Source organism: Geotrypetes seraphini, chromosome 2 (genome assembly GCF_902459505.1).
Source record: "Geotrypetes seraphini chromosome 2, aGeoSer1.1, whole genome shotgun sequence".
NCBI classification, from domain to species: Eukaryota; Metazoa; Chordata; class Amphibia; order Gymnophiona; family Dermophiidae; genus Geotrypetes; species Geotrypetes seraphini.
Window position 1 is genome coordinate 233,309,052 of NC_047085.1, and position 16,082 is coordinate 233,325,133.

Consider the following 16,082-nt stretch of genomic DNA (forward strand, 5'->3'; position numbering starts at 1 on the left):
GCGGCGCAATGTCTATTAAGTAAAGTGGGGGGGTTCCCCCCCACGTCCGCCCGTCGGAGCCCTAAAAACAGTAATTTAGAGCGGTGCGCGCCTTCGCACTGTGCTCAATTGTCTGGGCACGCCTTTGTCCCGGCGCGCTTTTGACCTGACACTGTGTTAGCTTGCCACTATTCAGGATAACATTTCTACAAGTACTGTCAGGCCCTTTGAATCTTAATTCTGAATCATGTAAGTTTAAAATGAATGTATGCTATGTAGCATTTCAAAAGTACAGTTAACAAACAGTAATCCCTTAGATGGCATCAATTAAAATTAAAGTTAAGGCCTCCTTTTAGCAAGCTGCAATGTTTTTTATTGCAATGAATGAATTCTATGAACGTCAGAGCTTTTATTATCCCAGGAAAAGCAGGCAGGTATTCTCACTAATGGGTGACGTCATCCAACGGAGCCCCGATGCGGACGCTTCACAAGCAGTCTTGCTTGAAGAAAACTCAAAGTTTCGAGTCGCCTGCACCGCGCATGCGCGAGTGCCTTCCCGCCCAGACCAGGGCGCGTCTCCTCAGTTCTTTTCCGCGGAGCTGAGAAGTTCGTCTTCGACTCTCTGCGCAAAGTTTTCTTCACTTGTGCCTTCTAAGTCCGCGGTTTTGGTTTTATTTGATCTTAATCGCTGATTTTCGTCGTGTTTTATTGTTTTTAAAATAAAAAAAAAAATATTTGTTCCGTTCGACCGGGCAGGCCACGTGGCTGCAGCCCCATGGCTTCGATCTTGTGGCGGAGCTTTTTCGGCCTATGTCCCGGCCTATCACCGGTTTTTAAAAGTGTGACAAGTGCCAGCGCGCGATATCGTTAACGGACCCTCATCGACGCTGTGTTCGGTGTCTCGGGCCTGAACATCTCCCGAAATCGTGCCGGCTTTGCTCTACACTCACCGCACATGCTTTCAAGCGCCGTTGTGTTTTGTGGGAATTGCTGTTCATGGAGTCCTCGAAGGAGCCATCGACCACAAATGGACCTTAGCCTTCAACATCATCCGCAACTCCACAGCCTGCCACCTCTGCGGTGCCGAGTCTCATCAAGCCCGCCTCGTTCGTCCCGGCTCAGACTCCGGCGCCTGCTGCGATGCCTTCCTCAACCTCAGGTCAGGTAGCTCAGCAGCCCATTCCCCCAGTAGTGTTGAAAGTGCCCAAGGCCTCGAAGTCCAAGCACTCACACACTGCTCCGAGGGAGCGCGAGGCCCGCGCAGGTGGTCCCATTTCAGATGCGGATCCATCCTTGCCGGCCTCGTTCCAGACCATGCTACAGAAGCAATTCATCGAGCTCTTTACCACGATGGGGCCTCAGCTTCTTTCCCAAATCCAGCCTGGGCGTGAAAGCCTCCCGCGAGCTTGATCCCCCTCCAGTGCCTCAGCGGGGAACACACTCTCAACAGGAAGCAGAGTCTCTGCGAGTATCTGGTCTGGCAACAATGCTTGCATCGCAAGGAGCAGAGTCTGTGCCCATGCCTCCATTGGAACCGATGCACTCAATGCAAGGAGCAGAGTCTTTGCGAGTGCCTCCGTTGGAACCGATTCACTCGATGCAAGGAGCAGAGTCTTTGCGAGTGCCTCCGTTGGAACCGATTCACTCGATGCAAGGAGCAGAGTCTTTGCGAGTGCCTCCATTGGAGCCGATTCACTTGATGCAAGGAGCAGAGTCTTTGCGAGTGCCTCCATTGGAACCGATCACCCCGACGAGGTTAGAGCCTTTACAGCAACCACCCCTGCTTCGATCAACCGCTTCCAGCCCCATCCACTGCCTGGGGGCTTCAGCGAAGACCTACTCGCCTCGCCCATCGAGGCCGACCTCTCGACACAGTCCGCATCACCGATCGAGGCACTCAACGAGGCACTCGTCCAAGCAGGCCTCGCCTCATCGGAAGCAAGCATACCTGGAGTATTCACCACCGACCACTACTCCTCCACCAATGCCGGAGCTCGAGGACACAATGGGATCTCTCTCACCGTCTCGATCCCTGTCCCCAATGGATCTGGAGGCCTCGACCTCTTCGAGCCCGTCTCAAAGCCCTGCAATGGCCGACCAACTGTCCTTCTCTTCGTTCCTTCGACAGATGGCTCATGACATGGACATCCCCCTGGATTCTCGAAAGAATACCTGGAAACTATGCACCTCCCTGAACCACCGCAGGAGTCCCTAAAGCTTCCCTTACACAAGCTATTGGACCAGACCTTTGCACGGTGCCTCGAGACACCTTATTCGATCCCCGCGGTGCCGGGTAAGTTGGACACCAGATACCGCACTGTTAATTTTAAAGGGTTCGACAGCTCTCAGCTCTCCCACCAATCCCTGCTAGTGGAGTCCTCACTGAAGCGGTACCATCCCTCCCAGGTCTACGCCTCCGTCCCACCTGGTAGAGAGGGAAAGACCATGGACCGGTTCGGCAGGAGAGTCTACCAGAACTCCATGATGGCCTCGAGAGTCCTGAATTACAACTTCCACTTCACAACATATTTGGAGTTCCTTTTGTCCGTACTCCAGAAGTTCATGCCCTATGTGGATCCTAGGGCACAATTCGAGTACCAGGAGGTGCTGGCTTCGTTATCCCAGCTCTGGGTGCAGCTTATGCAGTCCTCCTACGACGCCTTCGAGCTCACGGCTCGGGCCGCAGCATGTTCGGTGGCTATGCGCCAGCTGGCATGGCTGAGGACAATCAACATGGACCCCAACTTCCAGGACAGGCTTGCCAATGTTCCATGCGCTGGCAACGACCTCTTTGATGAGTCCATCGAGGCGGTAACCAAGAAGCTCTCGGACCATGAGAAGTCATTCCAGTCCATCCTGTGTCCGAAGCCCAGGCCTGCTCTTCCTCGTCAATCATGCCCGCCGCTGATCTACCAGCGGCGTCACCCCCCCCCCCCCCGAAACAGGCTCCCCCATCCGGCAGCCTGTGAAGAGGCAGCACCCGCAGAAACATCAGCAAAAGCCTCAACCATCTGCTGTTCCTAAGGCTCCTCAGCCCTTTTGACTGTCTCAAAGAGAGCATAACCTCTGTCGTTCTACCTTCTTCAGCAACTCCACTTATCTGAGGTCGCATCCACCATTTTTTCCATCGATGGACGACTATCACCACTGACCTCTGGGTCTTCTCCATTGTCAAGGAGGGATACTCCCTTCAATTCCATCAGGTTCCTCCGGAACATCCTCCAAGAGAGTATCCTTCCAACTTGACGCAGATCACCCTTCTTCTTCAGGAAGCCCAGGCCTTGCTGCAGCTCAGGGCTGTCGAACCGGTCCCTCGGGACCAACAGAACAAGGGGTTTTATTCCCGGTACTTCCTTGTGCCGAAGAAGACGGGCGATCTGTGGCCCATTTTGGACCTCAGGGTGCTCAACAAGTTTCTGGTCAAAAGTTTTGCATGTTGACCTTGGCATCCCTGTATCCCCTCATCGAGCAGAATGACTGGCTATGCTCTCTGGATCTGAAGGAGGCCTACACTCACATCCCCATTCATCCGGCCTCACGCCAATTCCTCAGATTCCGGGTGGGACATCTTCATCTTCAATACCGAGTGCTTCCCTTCAGCCTGGCCTCATCCCCCAGAGTCTTCACCAAGTGCCTGGTAGTGGTAGCCGCAGCACTCAGGAACCACGGCCTCCAGGTGTTCCCTTACCTGGACGACTGGCTCATCAAGGATTCCATGTCTCAGGGAGTCGCCCTCGCGACCCAGAAGACAGTTTGGTTATTACAACATCTGGGATTCGAGATAAACTTCCCAAAATCCCACTTACAGCCCTCCCAGTCTCTTCCCTTCATCAGGGCGATCCTGGATACTACCCAACTCCGAGCGTTCCTCCCTCCCCCACGCATGGAGGCTCTTCTTCACTTCTGCCATTCAGTGTCCTCTCGCCCTTCCATCTCGGCGAGACAGATGATGGTCCTACTGGGCCACATGGCCTCTACAGTGCATGTGACTCCGTTTGCCAGACTTCACCTCAGGACGCCTCAGTGGACCTTGGCGTCTCAGTGGGCCCAGACGTCCGACCCTCTGACTCAACACATCCAGGTCACTCCTGCTCTGCAACAGTCTCTTCGCTGGTGGATGCTATCCTCCAATCTCTCCAGAAGCTTGTTGTTCCAAACCCCTTGCCATCAGAAAGTCCTCACGACCGACTCGTCGACCTATGCTTGGGGGGCTCATCTGGACGGCCTCCGCACCCAGGGTCACTGGACCAGCACGGACCGCCAGTGCCACATCAATTTCCTAGAACTCAGAGCGAACTTCAACGCTCTCCAGACCTTTTAAACATCTCCTTCGCGACCAGGTTGTCCTCATTCGCACAGACAACCAGGTCGCCATGTATTATGTGAACAAGCAGGGAGGCACGGGATTGGCCTCCCTCTGCCAGGAAGCTCTGAAAGTGTGGGATTGGGCGACTCGCAACAAAACCTTCCTCAGAGCGGTCTACATTTAGTGGGCTGACAATGCCTTAGCAGACAGCTTGAGCCGTCTTCTACAACCTCATGAGTGGACCCTCAACTCCACGCCCTTTTATCACATCTTCTCCCTGTGGGGAACGCCTCAGATAGACCTCTTTGCAGCCCCCCACAACTTCAAACTGTCTCACTTCTGCTCCAGGATCTATACCCCTCAGCGTCTCGAGGCAGATGCATTCCTCCTGGACTGGATGAATCGCTTTCTATATGCGTTTCCTCCATTTCCTCTCATTCAAAAGACTCTGGTCAAGCTGAAGTCAGACCATGCCACCATGATCCTGATTGCTCCATGGTGGCCCAGACAACCTTGGTACTCCCTTCTACTTCAACTCAGCAGCAGGGAGCCATACCCTCTACCAGTTTTTCCATCTCTGCTTACACAGCATCAGGGATCTCTACTTCACCCCAACCTGCAGTCTCTACACCTGACAGCTTGGTTCCTCTCAACGTAACCTCTCTACAGTTCTCCCAACCTGTGAGGGATGTCTTGGAAGCTTCAAGGAAGCCTGCTACCAGACAATGCTACCACCAAAAATGGACTAGATTCTCTGTTTGGTGTGTTTCTCAGTGTCAGGAGCCTCAACATTCCTCCTTGCCTTCAGTTTTGGACTACCTTTTGCACCTGTTTCAGTCTGGCCTCAAGTCTTCCTCCATACGAGTCCACCTCAGTGCAATCGCTGCTTTTCATCAGCCTCTACAAGGGAAACCTCTGTCTGCTCATCCTGTGGTTTCCAGATTCATGAAAGGACTTTTCCATGTCAATCCTCCCCTCAAACTGCCTCCAGCGGTTTGGGACCTCAATGTTGTCCTTTCACAGCTTATGAAACCTCCATTTGAACCTCTTCACAAGGCTCACCTGAAGTATCTCACTTGGAAAGTGGTGTTTCTCATTGGCCTCACTTCCGCTCGACAAGTCAGTGAGCTCCAAGCCTTGGTCGCGGACCCACCTTTTACAGTCTTCCATCATGACAAGGTGGTTCTCCGCACCCATCCGAAATTTCTCCCGAAAGTTGTCTCAGAATTTCATCTTAACCAATCCATCGTTCTGCCAGTGTTCTTTCCGAAGCCACACTCTCACTCTGGAGAATCTGCTCTTCATACTCTGGACTGTAAGCGTGCTTTGGCTTTATACCTAGAACGCACCAAACCTCACAGAACTCCTCAACTTTTCATCTCCTTCGATCCGAACAAGTTGGGACGCCCCGTGTCCAAGCGCACCATCTCCAACTGGATGGCGGCTTGCATCTCATTCTGCTATGCCCAGGCTGGATTGCCCCTTGACAAAAAAATCACAGCCCATAAGGTCAGAGCTATGGCAGCTTCTGTAGCTTTCCTCAGATCGACACCGATTGAGGAGATTTGTAAATCTGCCACTTGGTCCTTGGTTCATACCTTCACTTCTTACTATTGCCTGGATACTTTCTCCAGATGGGATGGACAGTTTGGCCAAACAGTATTACAAAATTTATTCTCCTAAGTTGCCAACTCTCCCACCATCCCACTATGGTTAGCATGGAGGTCACCCATTAGTGAGAATACCTGCCATCTTGTCCTGGGATAAAGCAATGTTACTTACCGTAACAGTTGTTATCCAGGGACAGCAGGCAGCTATTCTCACGTCCCACCCACCTCCCCTGGGTTGGCTTCTCTACTAGCTATCTGAACTGAGGAGACGCGCCCTGATCTGGGTGGGAAGGCACTCTCGCATGCGCGGTGCGGGCAACTCGAAACTTCAAGTTTTCTTCAAGCAAGACTGCTTGTGAAGCGTCCGCATCGGGGCTCCATTGGATCATGTCACCCATTAGTGAGAATAGCTGCCTGCTATCCCTGGATAACAACTGTTACGGTAAGTAACATTGCTTTGCAGTAGCCAGTGATTAAAAAAACCCTAATGTGGCTTGATAAAAGGGGGCCTAAGTTACTAATATTGTTTTACAATCTTCTAATGTGTAGTACAAGCCATTTTATCAAATCTCAGTTACCTCCCATACACTCAGATTGGTATGTAGGAGTATTGATTTCACAACTATACATACTGAAGGAATCAATCTGATTTCGTTTAAGTCAGCTAATTTGTGAAAATGTTTTAGATTCTCAGAGGTTTAAAAGAATTGCATAATTTTAATGATAATAATGGGAGAGTGTGGCGCAGTGGTTAAAGCCACAGCCTCAGCATCCTGGGGTTGTGGGTTCAAACCCACGCTGCTACTTGTGAGCCTGGGCAAGTCACTTAATCCCCCCATTGCCCCAAGTACATTAGATATTATCACCATTACTTGTTAATGAATTTCTAGCTCCTTTCATAACCCTATGCCAATCTATAGACTTTACTCCATATGCAGATGATATCCAACTCTTACACCAAATAGATTCAGGAAATCCTAACCAAATTCAAGAAATAAATGAGAAAATAGGGAAAAAAAATCAACCTATGGATGAGGGAAAATATGCTGGCACTAAACATTGCAAAATCCAAAACTATGTTATTTACCTGGAAGGAAGGAATATTTGGCACAAGTTCATATTAATAATATACCCCTAGAAATGATACATAACATCAAATTCTTGGCATCATACTAGATCCAAAATTATCATACTGTGATCAAATAAGTTAGTTGGTAAAAAGCTACTTTTGTAAGCTCCAAATGATAAGATCGCAAAAGTTCTAGAACCAGCCGCATTAAACACCCTAGTCCACTCCCTCGTCATCTCTAGACTGGACCTCTGTAACTCACTATATAAAAACGTCACCCAGATCCAACTAAGACACTTGCAGTTAATCCAGAACGCATTTATAAAACTCATCACTAATTCCAAAAAATTTGATCAAGTGACGTCCCTTCACAGAATGCCCACTGGTTGCCAATATCCCATCGGATTACTTATAAAATAATCTTGCTTTGTTTTAAAATACGACAACCAAACGTACCAGCATTCCTAGATAAACTCTTAATACCATATACACCATTGAGAACTTAGCAATCTGCAGATCACAATTTACTTGTAATTCACTCCCTAAAAGTTATTAATACTTGAAGAAACTAAATATTCACAATTTTTGCTCTGCAACTATGGAATACTTTACCCTCTTATTTTAGAGAACAAAAACTCGATCGCTTTAAAAGCAGCTTAAAGTCTTTCTTATTTAAAGATGCTTTTCACACTTAAGTATCAAATGTATGATACTTATTTTTAAAGAAGTATACAACTCAGGAGACATCAGAGATTTCCCCGTCAACTATGTGCTTCCCTAGACTCCTTTCTTTACCATAACTATTATAGTTCAACCCCTTTCCCTGTTGTATCATGTTGGTCCTTGTATGATTTGAGATGTATTCTTATTTTATAATTTTACATTTTAAAGTGTACATCGCTTAAAGGTTAGTTCTGCCTGGCGGTTGGAACTTTGAGAACTAACATTGAGATCCAGCAGCAAACATCACGAAGTTTAAAGAATTATTACAACTTACAGCACTAAGCCTTTTTTGAAAACCTACATTCAGGTCTCCTGAAGCAGAGATCGAAACGGGGCCACGTTGGGACCCCTCAAACTAAGTTTAAAAGCTAAGTGAACATTAATACATCTAATTAACGTAGTGATGGCTGTTTTTTGACATATGAAGAGAAGATATCACTCTCAATAACTTTGAAGGATTAAAAGAGCTTTGAAATTTATACTAATTGTTCACTGTGTCTTAGAGCGTGATCACTGATTTATGAAGTTGCAATGACTGGAAGGTGAACTCTTACAGTAGGGGGGTTTATTAGCCTTCCCTTCAGAGTTTCATGTCTCTGAGCATTTTATATATTTAATTGATCACTCTCTATAGACAGTTTTTTTTCTATTGAAGTCAGTTTTTTGTTGCATTTAAATCATTTTCTGACTTCCTTTTTGATAATTATTATCCCTGATCTTTCTAAAAGGAAACAAATTTGTTACATTTACACTTGACACAAAGATCACTGCTCCACAACCCAAGCTGTGCCCCCCTATGCCTAGTGATATAGGCTCTATATAGTATTTTATACTGCATTTCCTGATAATCTGCCGACTTGGAAAAAAGATAAAGGGTCCGGAACAGTCCAAGAACTGGGGAGCAGGAATGCTCTGGCCCAAATCCCCCTCCCATCTCTCCCGCAATTTACACATCCCAGAAACCCATGAAGAGAGTCACAAAGCACCATACCAGTGGGACAACCGGTTGAGCACAGGCAGGGTAGCAGCAAAGATCTGATCCAGAGTACTAACCCCCCCTACACTCCTGGCGGGCAGAGATCCAGTAATGTCAAAGCTGAAGAAAGGAAAACAGATACTTATGGGGAATTGCCCATGCTGGCTGGACCTGATAAAAGGAGGGAAAAGGAGCCGAGAGATCCAGCAACTGTGCCATACTGGAGTTTGTTAAGGCAGTCCGCCAGTGCCACCGAGACAGAGCGAGTAATCTCCTGAATCCAGTCACCCACCAGGATCGTGAAAGACGCAGGCTCCACCGCCATCTTGGCTGTAGGTGACTGGATTTTTTTCTCGGGCCGGTCTGGCTGCTTGGATGGCTCCAGAAAGACATGGGCAATTTAGCACCACAGCAGAGGTAAGAAGGGGTGCAAAAAAAGATGCTTAAGCAGAGAAATATAGCCGATTTAACTGGTGTGGGAGTGGAGCTCTCCTCTCCTGCGTCCTCTCAGGCAAACTGCATCACATGACCCATTGTTATGTTTTTAAGGCAGAATTTATATTTTTATTTTGTAGCAGACAATGAAACAGATATCATATAAAACATTTCTTTCATTTCAATTTTTATTTGGTTCCTGGAGCACTATCTGGAATTATTAAAGTATTTTCTGACTACACAGGATGCAGCTTTCAAGAAAGGTTCTACTTAGAAGTTGCTAATATTGAACTCTGACCAGACATTAAGTTATGGCAGTACAGCATAAATTAAAAATATAAAAACTGAAACAAAGTAGTTCTGTATTGTATCTGAAGTACCTGCTTCACACACAATCATAGGATGGAAAAATATTTATCAGATTGATGGACACTTTTAAATATCTATTCTACCAAAATAGAGTACAAAATATGTTCACACACGAAGTGTCCTTATTTTGAATCAATTCAAAAGTAAACGGTTTAGATATTTACAATCTGGCAAATTCTATCTAGTCCGCCTAAAGTTAGGTGCCTACATTGGTATGCCTAGCCAATGTAAGTGCCTAATTTAATTAATAGGCTTACAGTTGGCACTTAACACCTCATAATTGCTATTAAATGGACTTTAGGCACCTAACTTTAGGCCATTAAATGAAAGTTAGGCACCTAACTTAAAAAACAGTTCTATAAAAAGTAGGCATCTAATCCAAAGATGATGGTTGGAGCATATTGTTGGTGTGTTTTTAAGATAGGCTCTTCCTTTTGAATTAGGTGCCTAGCTTAGGTGCAGGCAAAGAAAACCCTGACATATATACAGTACGCCTAAAGTTAGGGTGCCTAGCGACACCAAAAAGGAGATTATGTACTTACCCTGGTACGCTCTTTTCCAGTAAATAGGTGAGACATTCTAGATAGCTGGTTGTGTCCCTATGGCCACTCCGGATTTTCTTTCTTTGCCTCTCCTGTACTTCACTGGACTCTTTAGCGCCATCTACAGTTAGTATCCAAGCACCGAGAGCCACCAAATAAACACCCATGATAATCAAGAAATCACTGTTCTGCTCAAAATAGAACATAAAACATCAACTGCAAACAGCCAATAAACAAATGCCTCAAAGGAGCTCAGAAACTACTGCAGAAAAAGGCAACCTATATACAGAATTCTTTCCAGTCCCCAAGGGCTGACAGGAATTCAAGAAACAACTTGGAGAAACAAAGTAGACAATAGGCAGGTGCAGGAAGGACAGGGTGAGAGTCTAGAATGTCTCACCTATCTACTGGAAAAGAGCTTAGGTTAGACATTCTAGACAGCTGGGACGTACAAAAGCCGTCCCCAAAATACTAGGGCAGGCTTGATGTGCCAGCCTGTAAGACTAAGGACATAAAGGTAGAGTCCTGTCTCGCTGCCACATCCACTCTGTAAAACACGGCAAACGTATGGAGAGGACCACGTTGTCACCCTGCAGATCTCCTTAGAGGAGAAAACTCTAGCTTCGGCCCATGAAGAAGCCATACTTCGGGTAAAATGTGCCTTGATGGAAACGGGAGACTGATTGCTGGAAAGAATATAGGCTGACAAAATGGCCCTATGGATCCATCTGGAGATCATGGCCTTAGAAGCGGAAGCGCCTCACTTAACAGAATGAGTCAACACAAACAGATGGTCAGAGATAAAAAATTTGTTAGTGACCTCCAGATAGTGAAAAAGCACTCTATGCACATCAAGTTTCCTCAAAAGGCAATCCTGTGTCTTGGAACCAGTAAGCTGAAAGCTAGGCAAACGCACTTCCTGATTAACATGGAAAGCCAAAACCACCTTTGGCAGAAAGGAAGATACCATACGTGTGTCTGAGATGCGGAGGAAAGGTTCCTTACCAAAAAAAGCCTAGAGCTCCGAGACATGCTGGGTTGAGGTAACAGTGACCAGAAACACAATCTTGAGCATCAAGTCAAAGAGGGAAGCATCCTTTAGGGGCTCAAACGGAGCCTTGGTGAGGCTAGACAGCACCATTTTGAGGTTCCAGGAAGGGAACGGCAGCTTAACCAGCGGTCTAATGTGAAGAGCCCCTTTCAGAAATCAAGCGACATCAGGATGCGATGCCAAAGAGGAACGACTGCCAGGCGCTCTAGGAAAATCTGAGACATGGTGCTCGCATATGGGCAGGAACGCCTGGAGCCATGAAAATTAGAGCGTCCAGAACCTCAAGAGGATCTGGGTCTGCTATCAGGCAAGGACCTTAGGGCCACCACAGAATTCATGAGGTCGTCCAGTCTCTTGCCAAACAATAACTGCCCTTTAAAGGGAAGTCTAGCCAAAGTAGCCTTGGAAGTGGAATCACCAGCCCATAGTCTGATCCAAAGCATCCTGCGAGCAGAAACAAAGTATGCCGCCACTTTAGCCAGAACCCGCATAAGATCATATAAAGCGTCAGCAACATAATTACCCCCAGCCAAAAGAAGTTGAGGAGGAGGATCCTCAACCTCAGTCTCTAGTGTGACAAAAGACACCACTGAAGCAGTCTTTATGCCAAAGGATGCTACATCAAAAATCCTCCAAAGGACTACATCCACTTGGTACCACACAACCCTCTGGGAAGAGATGTGCGTTTAGTCATTTGTGCAACTAAAGAATCCACCCTAGGCTGACCCAGAAGCTGCTGGCACTCCTGTGCCAGAGGATACAAGAGAAACATGGCCCTCGCTATTTTAACCCTTTATTTGGCATTGTTGCTCAGAAGCAACATATGTTTTCTATGGCTCTTATGGGAGATCTGCATCTCCAAATGCCTATTTGCTCTCATTCAACATCAAGTTATGTAAGGCAGCTATTTCACCATCTTCCAATTAAAGGGTTAAGAGCACCTTCTGGAAAGTCATATTGCTCTGAGACCAAAATGTTCATACCAGGATGCAAGGGAAAGATGGAAGACTGTGAGCACACACCACAAAGCCAGGAGGAAGAAGTGGATGGAGCTGGCTGAGTGACAAAATTCAACTCAGAAATAAGCTCTGGCAAAGCTGCTGACTTAAACAAGCGCAGAACTGTGGGATCATCCCCAGGTTCTAAAGTACCAGAAGGCTCCAAAAAGCCTGAATACAGACCCTGGTCTCCTGATCCTGGGAGTGCTGCTCCTGAAATTAAGGGGTCAGAAAGCTGGTCATCAACATAAGGATCATCCAGATCAAGATCAGGCAGTGCTGGAAAAGCGGTTGACTGAGAGGAAGACATGCCCATCAAAGCAACACCACTCAAAGACATATCAGAGGCAGAGTGGGATTGTGCAGGGGAAGAATGTTTACTTTGAAATTCATTCCACAAATATTTCATAAAGTCTGAGAAAGCCTCCGGCTCCTGGGGTGCAGAGTCCCCTTAGATGACTTTACTTGCATTTCTTAGGCTGCGGAGGGTCCATAACCTTAAACACGGAACTATCAGCCGTGTCCAGCCCCAGAAACAAAGAAGGCTTCCCCACTGGGTTAGCCGAGCTTTTGGGCACCTGCTTAATGAGGGGAGAGACTAAGCGTTGCGCTGCTGCCCTTCCCAGCTGTTCCATGTGGCACATGGTGCAAGGATGCTCCAAAAGTGCTAAATTTGTGCAATCCTGGCAAGAATTCAGATAAGGAGAGCCAAAGAACTTCATCCCAACAAATTTTAAGGCAAAAAACTGCAGTTTTAGAGAAGCAGAGAACTTCTGAAAAAAAAATCACTAAAAATCCAAGATGGCCACCACTAAGACATTCACGCCAAAATTGTGGTATTTTTCTGAGATACCAAAGTTTAAAAATGGCGAATTTAGGATTTTTTAGTTGGGTGAACAGAGGGGAACATGCAGAAACCTCCAAAACATCAATTTTCAAACTTCCCCCGATTCACTTCAAAGACTGTGAGAATCTTTACTCACTGTGATCTGTGCTGGGAAAGTGCTGCAGCTTGCCTCATCTCTCTTAAAACAGCTGGATTATAGATTCACTGCCTCATACTGGGAATGCCTCTTCAACGCTGATCTTCGGGCTGCCAGTCAAACCCAATGCCTGATTGTACCTCCACCCCTATGTGCTCAGGGACAGGTAGAAGCAAAAATACACAGCTTGCGAGACACCGCCAAGTCTCCAAGGTATACCCAACAGCCTGCACTCGAACCAGTGTACGGCAGAAGGAGAAAAATGGAGACAGCCCCTGAGCTCCTGTGAAGCAGAGGCAGGCTGGCTGACAGGTTCTACCAGGGATTGGCCTGCCCGTTGCAGACTGAAGTCTGTGTGATCTCAATGCAGGCAGAGCTGAACAATCGCTCCGAGTACCAGGAATCCTGAAAAGGGGATGAAAAAACACTGAATAAAATAATAAAATGGAGAGAGCAGAACAACACACTCCTGCTGGCAAGCGTGCAGAGGAAACACTGTAGGTGGTGCTAAGGAGTCCAGTGAAGTACAGGAGTCACAGAAAGAAAATCCGGAGTGGATTCCTTCTGCACGTGGCACACAGCCACAGGGACACAACAAGCTGTCTAGAATGTCTCATCTATTGCACTGGAACATTGCTTAGGCAGCGCTAAGTGTGATTCTATACAGTGTACTTTTATAGAATCAGGCTTAGTGCTGCACTAGTCGGTGCCAATTTTTTAAAGCGACCTATACAGAATCAGGCCCAATATGTTTAAAAAGCTTCCATATAATTGAACTGTAAAGTGTTTGTTCACCACCGAGGTCAGGAATAGAATAGCTTAATTTTACTTGTCTGGCCCCCTGCATCTGAATGCCTTTAAAGGCACAAAGGGATGGATATTCAAAATTATTTAACTAGTTGATCTCTGACATTAATCAGGTAAATTCCTGCTTTTCTAAATTGCTTCCCTTCTAGAAACTGGTTACATTTTGGCCTGACAAGTTAATCTGAGGCTAAAAAATATCATAATTTAACTGGTGAAAGGTGGGATGGCACAGATGTATGTTGGGAGCATGACAAAATTAACCACATAGCACTGATATTCAGTGCTATCCGGTTAAGTTGGCTACAGATATAGCAAGCCTAGGATAATCAGATAAAAATATCCATTATCCTTAGCTGGCTATATTCAAACAGGCCACTTTAACCAAATATCTATCAGCTCACCTCAATGTCAATAGTATTCTGCTTAAGGAAGCCTGGGAGCCTTAGAAACAAATAAAATAATTTTTTTAAACATATATTACGAGATAAATGAGAAGGGTAAGTTATAAAGCTTTTTCCCTTGTGTAAAGCCTGTTTTACAAGCAGAAAAATGACTTTTATAAAATTACTTGACTACATAAATGCATAAAAAGTATATACTGTACATGGAAAGGGTACATCCACTTTTAAATGATTTGCATACAGGCAATCATGCATAGTGGAGTGGAATCACAGCTGTGATGTACACACATAGGGTACTTTTTCAGAGTAAGTGCAAATCTGTGCTTTATGAAACATGAAATTTTAACATAACATTTGTGTGCTTCTGGGGCTATATGTAGAAGCTTATTTTATAAAGGCACAAAGTGATGATTGGTGTCTCTATGAAAGAGGCTTATGTTGAAACTTTTCTGGACTTCTCACATAAAATTACCCCCAATAAGTAGACTTGAAGGTTCACAGTTTTAAATGGGATTGTTTGAAGACCCACACCAGGCCAAGGCACAAAGGAGGTAATTCTATAAAGTGGGTGCTAATATAATGTGTAAATGATTAGAATAATTCAGTTTTCCCCTATCGGCACTTGAGAGCTTAAATTCAATAAATATTCATACACCTATAATATTATATAGTGTGTTCCAATTTCTCAAGTTTTTTGACTTATCAGAACCTCAGCGACACCACTTAAGGTTCAAGCATTTCATTGCCTTAAGCTTTATGTGCCCATTCGTCATTGGTTCAGTTGTAATATACAACTTGTTCCTTTTCCATAAATATCATTTATCTTTATAAGTTAACCTATTTTAAGTACCAATACTTTAAATAACTTTAATAATAATTTTAAACACTTAGCTTAATGGTCAGATGAGTAGGGAATTATTGGCTACAACTAAGATTTCTCCACTAATCACATAGGAAAGTTACTGACGTTCCTCAGATTGCCACACCAAACAGCAGTGTGGTAGCATATCCTCACCGGAACAATTTTTTGTAACTTTATGTGAACTTTATATTTTTCATATAGTGATACTTTTTTTATAACTTATAACTTATTAAAGCTGATATATGCTATAAAGAATAACTTATCTTTTTGCACCGGGTCTGTTTCATTCCCCACCGACGCGTTTCAGATGTTTCCTCAGGGTCGGGGACATGATTCACTAAAAAAAGTGAGAACCCCGTTAGTTCGATGAACCGGCGTCCGACAGTACTTACAAACAACTATATGCTAATATAAATACCAGACTTATCCGGAATAAATTAAAAGAAAAAAGGTAATAAAACCAAAGGGGTTTACGAGAGCGGGAAGGCGAAGAGAAAAATTTTCAACGGCCGTTGAAAAACGCGTCTTCTTAGCTCCGCGGAAACTAAGAAACTGGGGACCGCGCGCCTGTGTCGGGCGGGAAGGCACTCGCGCATGAGGGTGCGGCCTCTAGAACTTTCTAAGTTCTTAGAGTGCAATCACTCTAAAAGTGTCCGTACTGGGGCTCCGTCGGTGCCGTCACCCATCAGTCAAGAATATGCTGCCTGCTTGTCCTGGGATAATACAGCATAACGCTAATCCTAATAGAAGTCCAAGGCTGTAAGATGGCCGCGGCGTATAGTGGAGTATTTAAAGCAGCCTCCCCCTAACATGTGACCTGTGATGTCTTGAGAACCAACTGAACCAAAGTGTTATTAATTAACTAACCCTGAGTGGATTGTCAGAAAAAGTAAACAGTAAACAACGGAACAAAGGACAGAGAATTAAAGTGCTGAAGTCAGCCAATCATTAGTAAGATTTAATCCATGGGG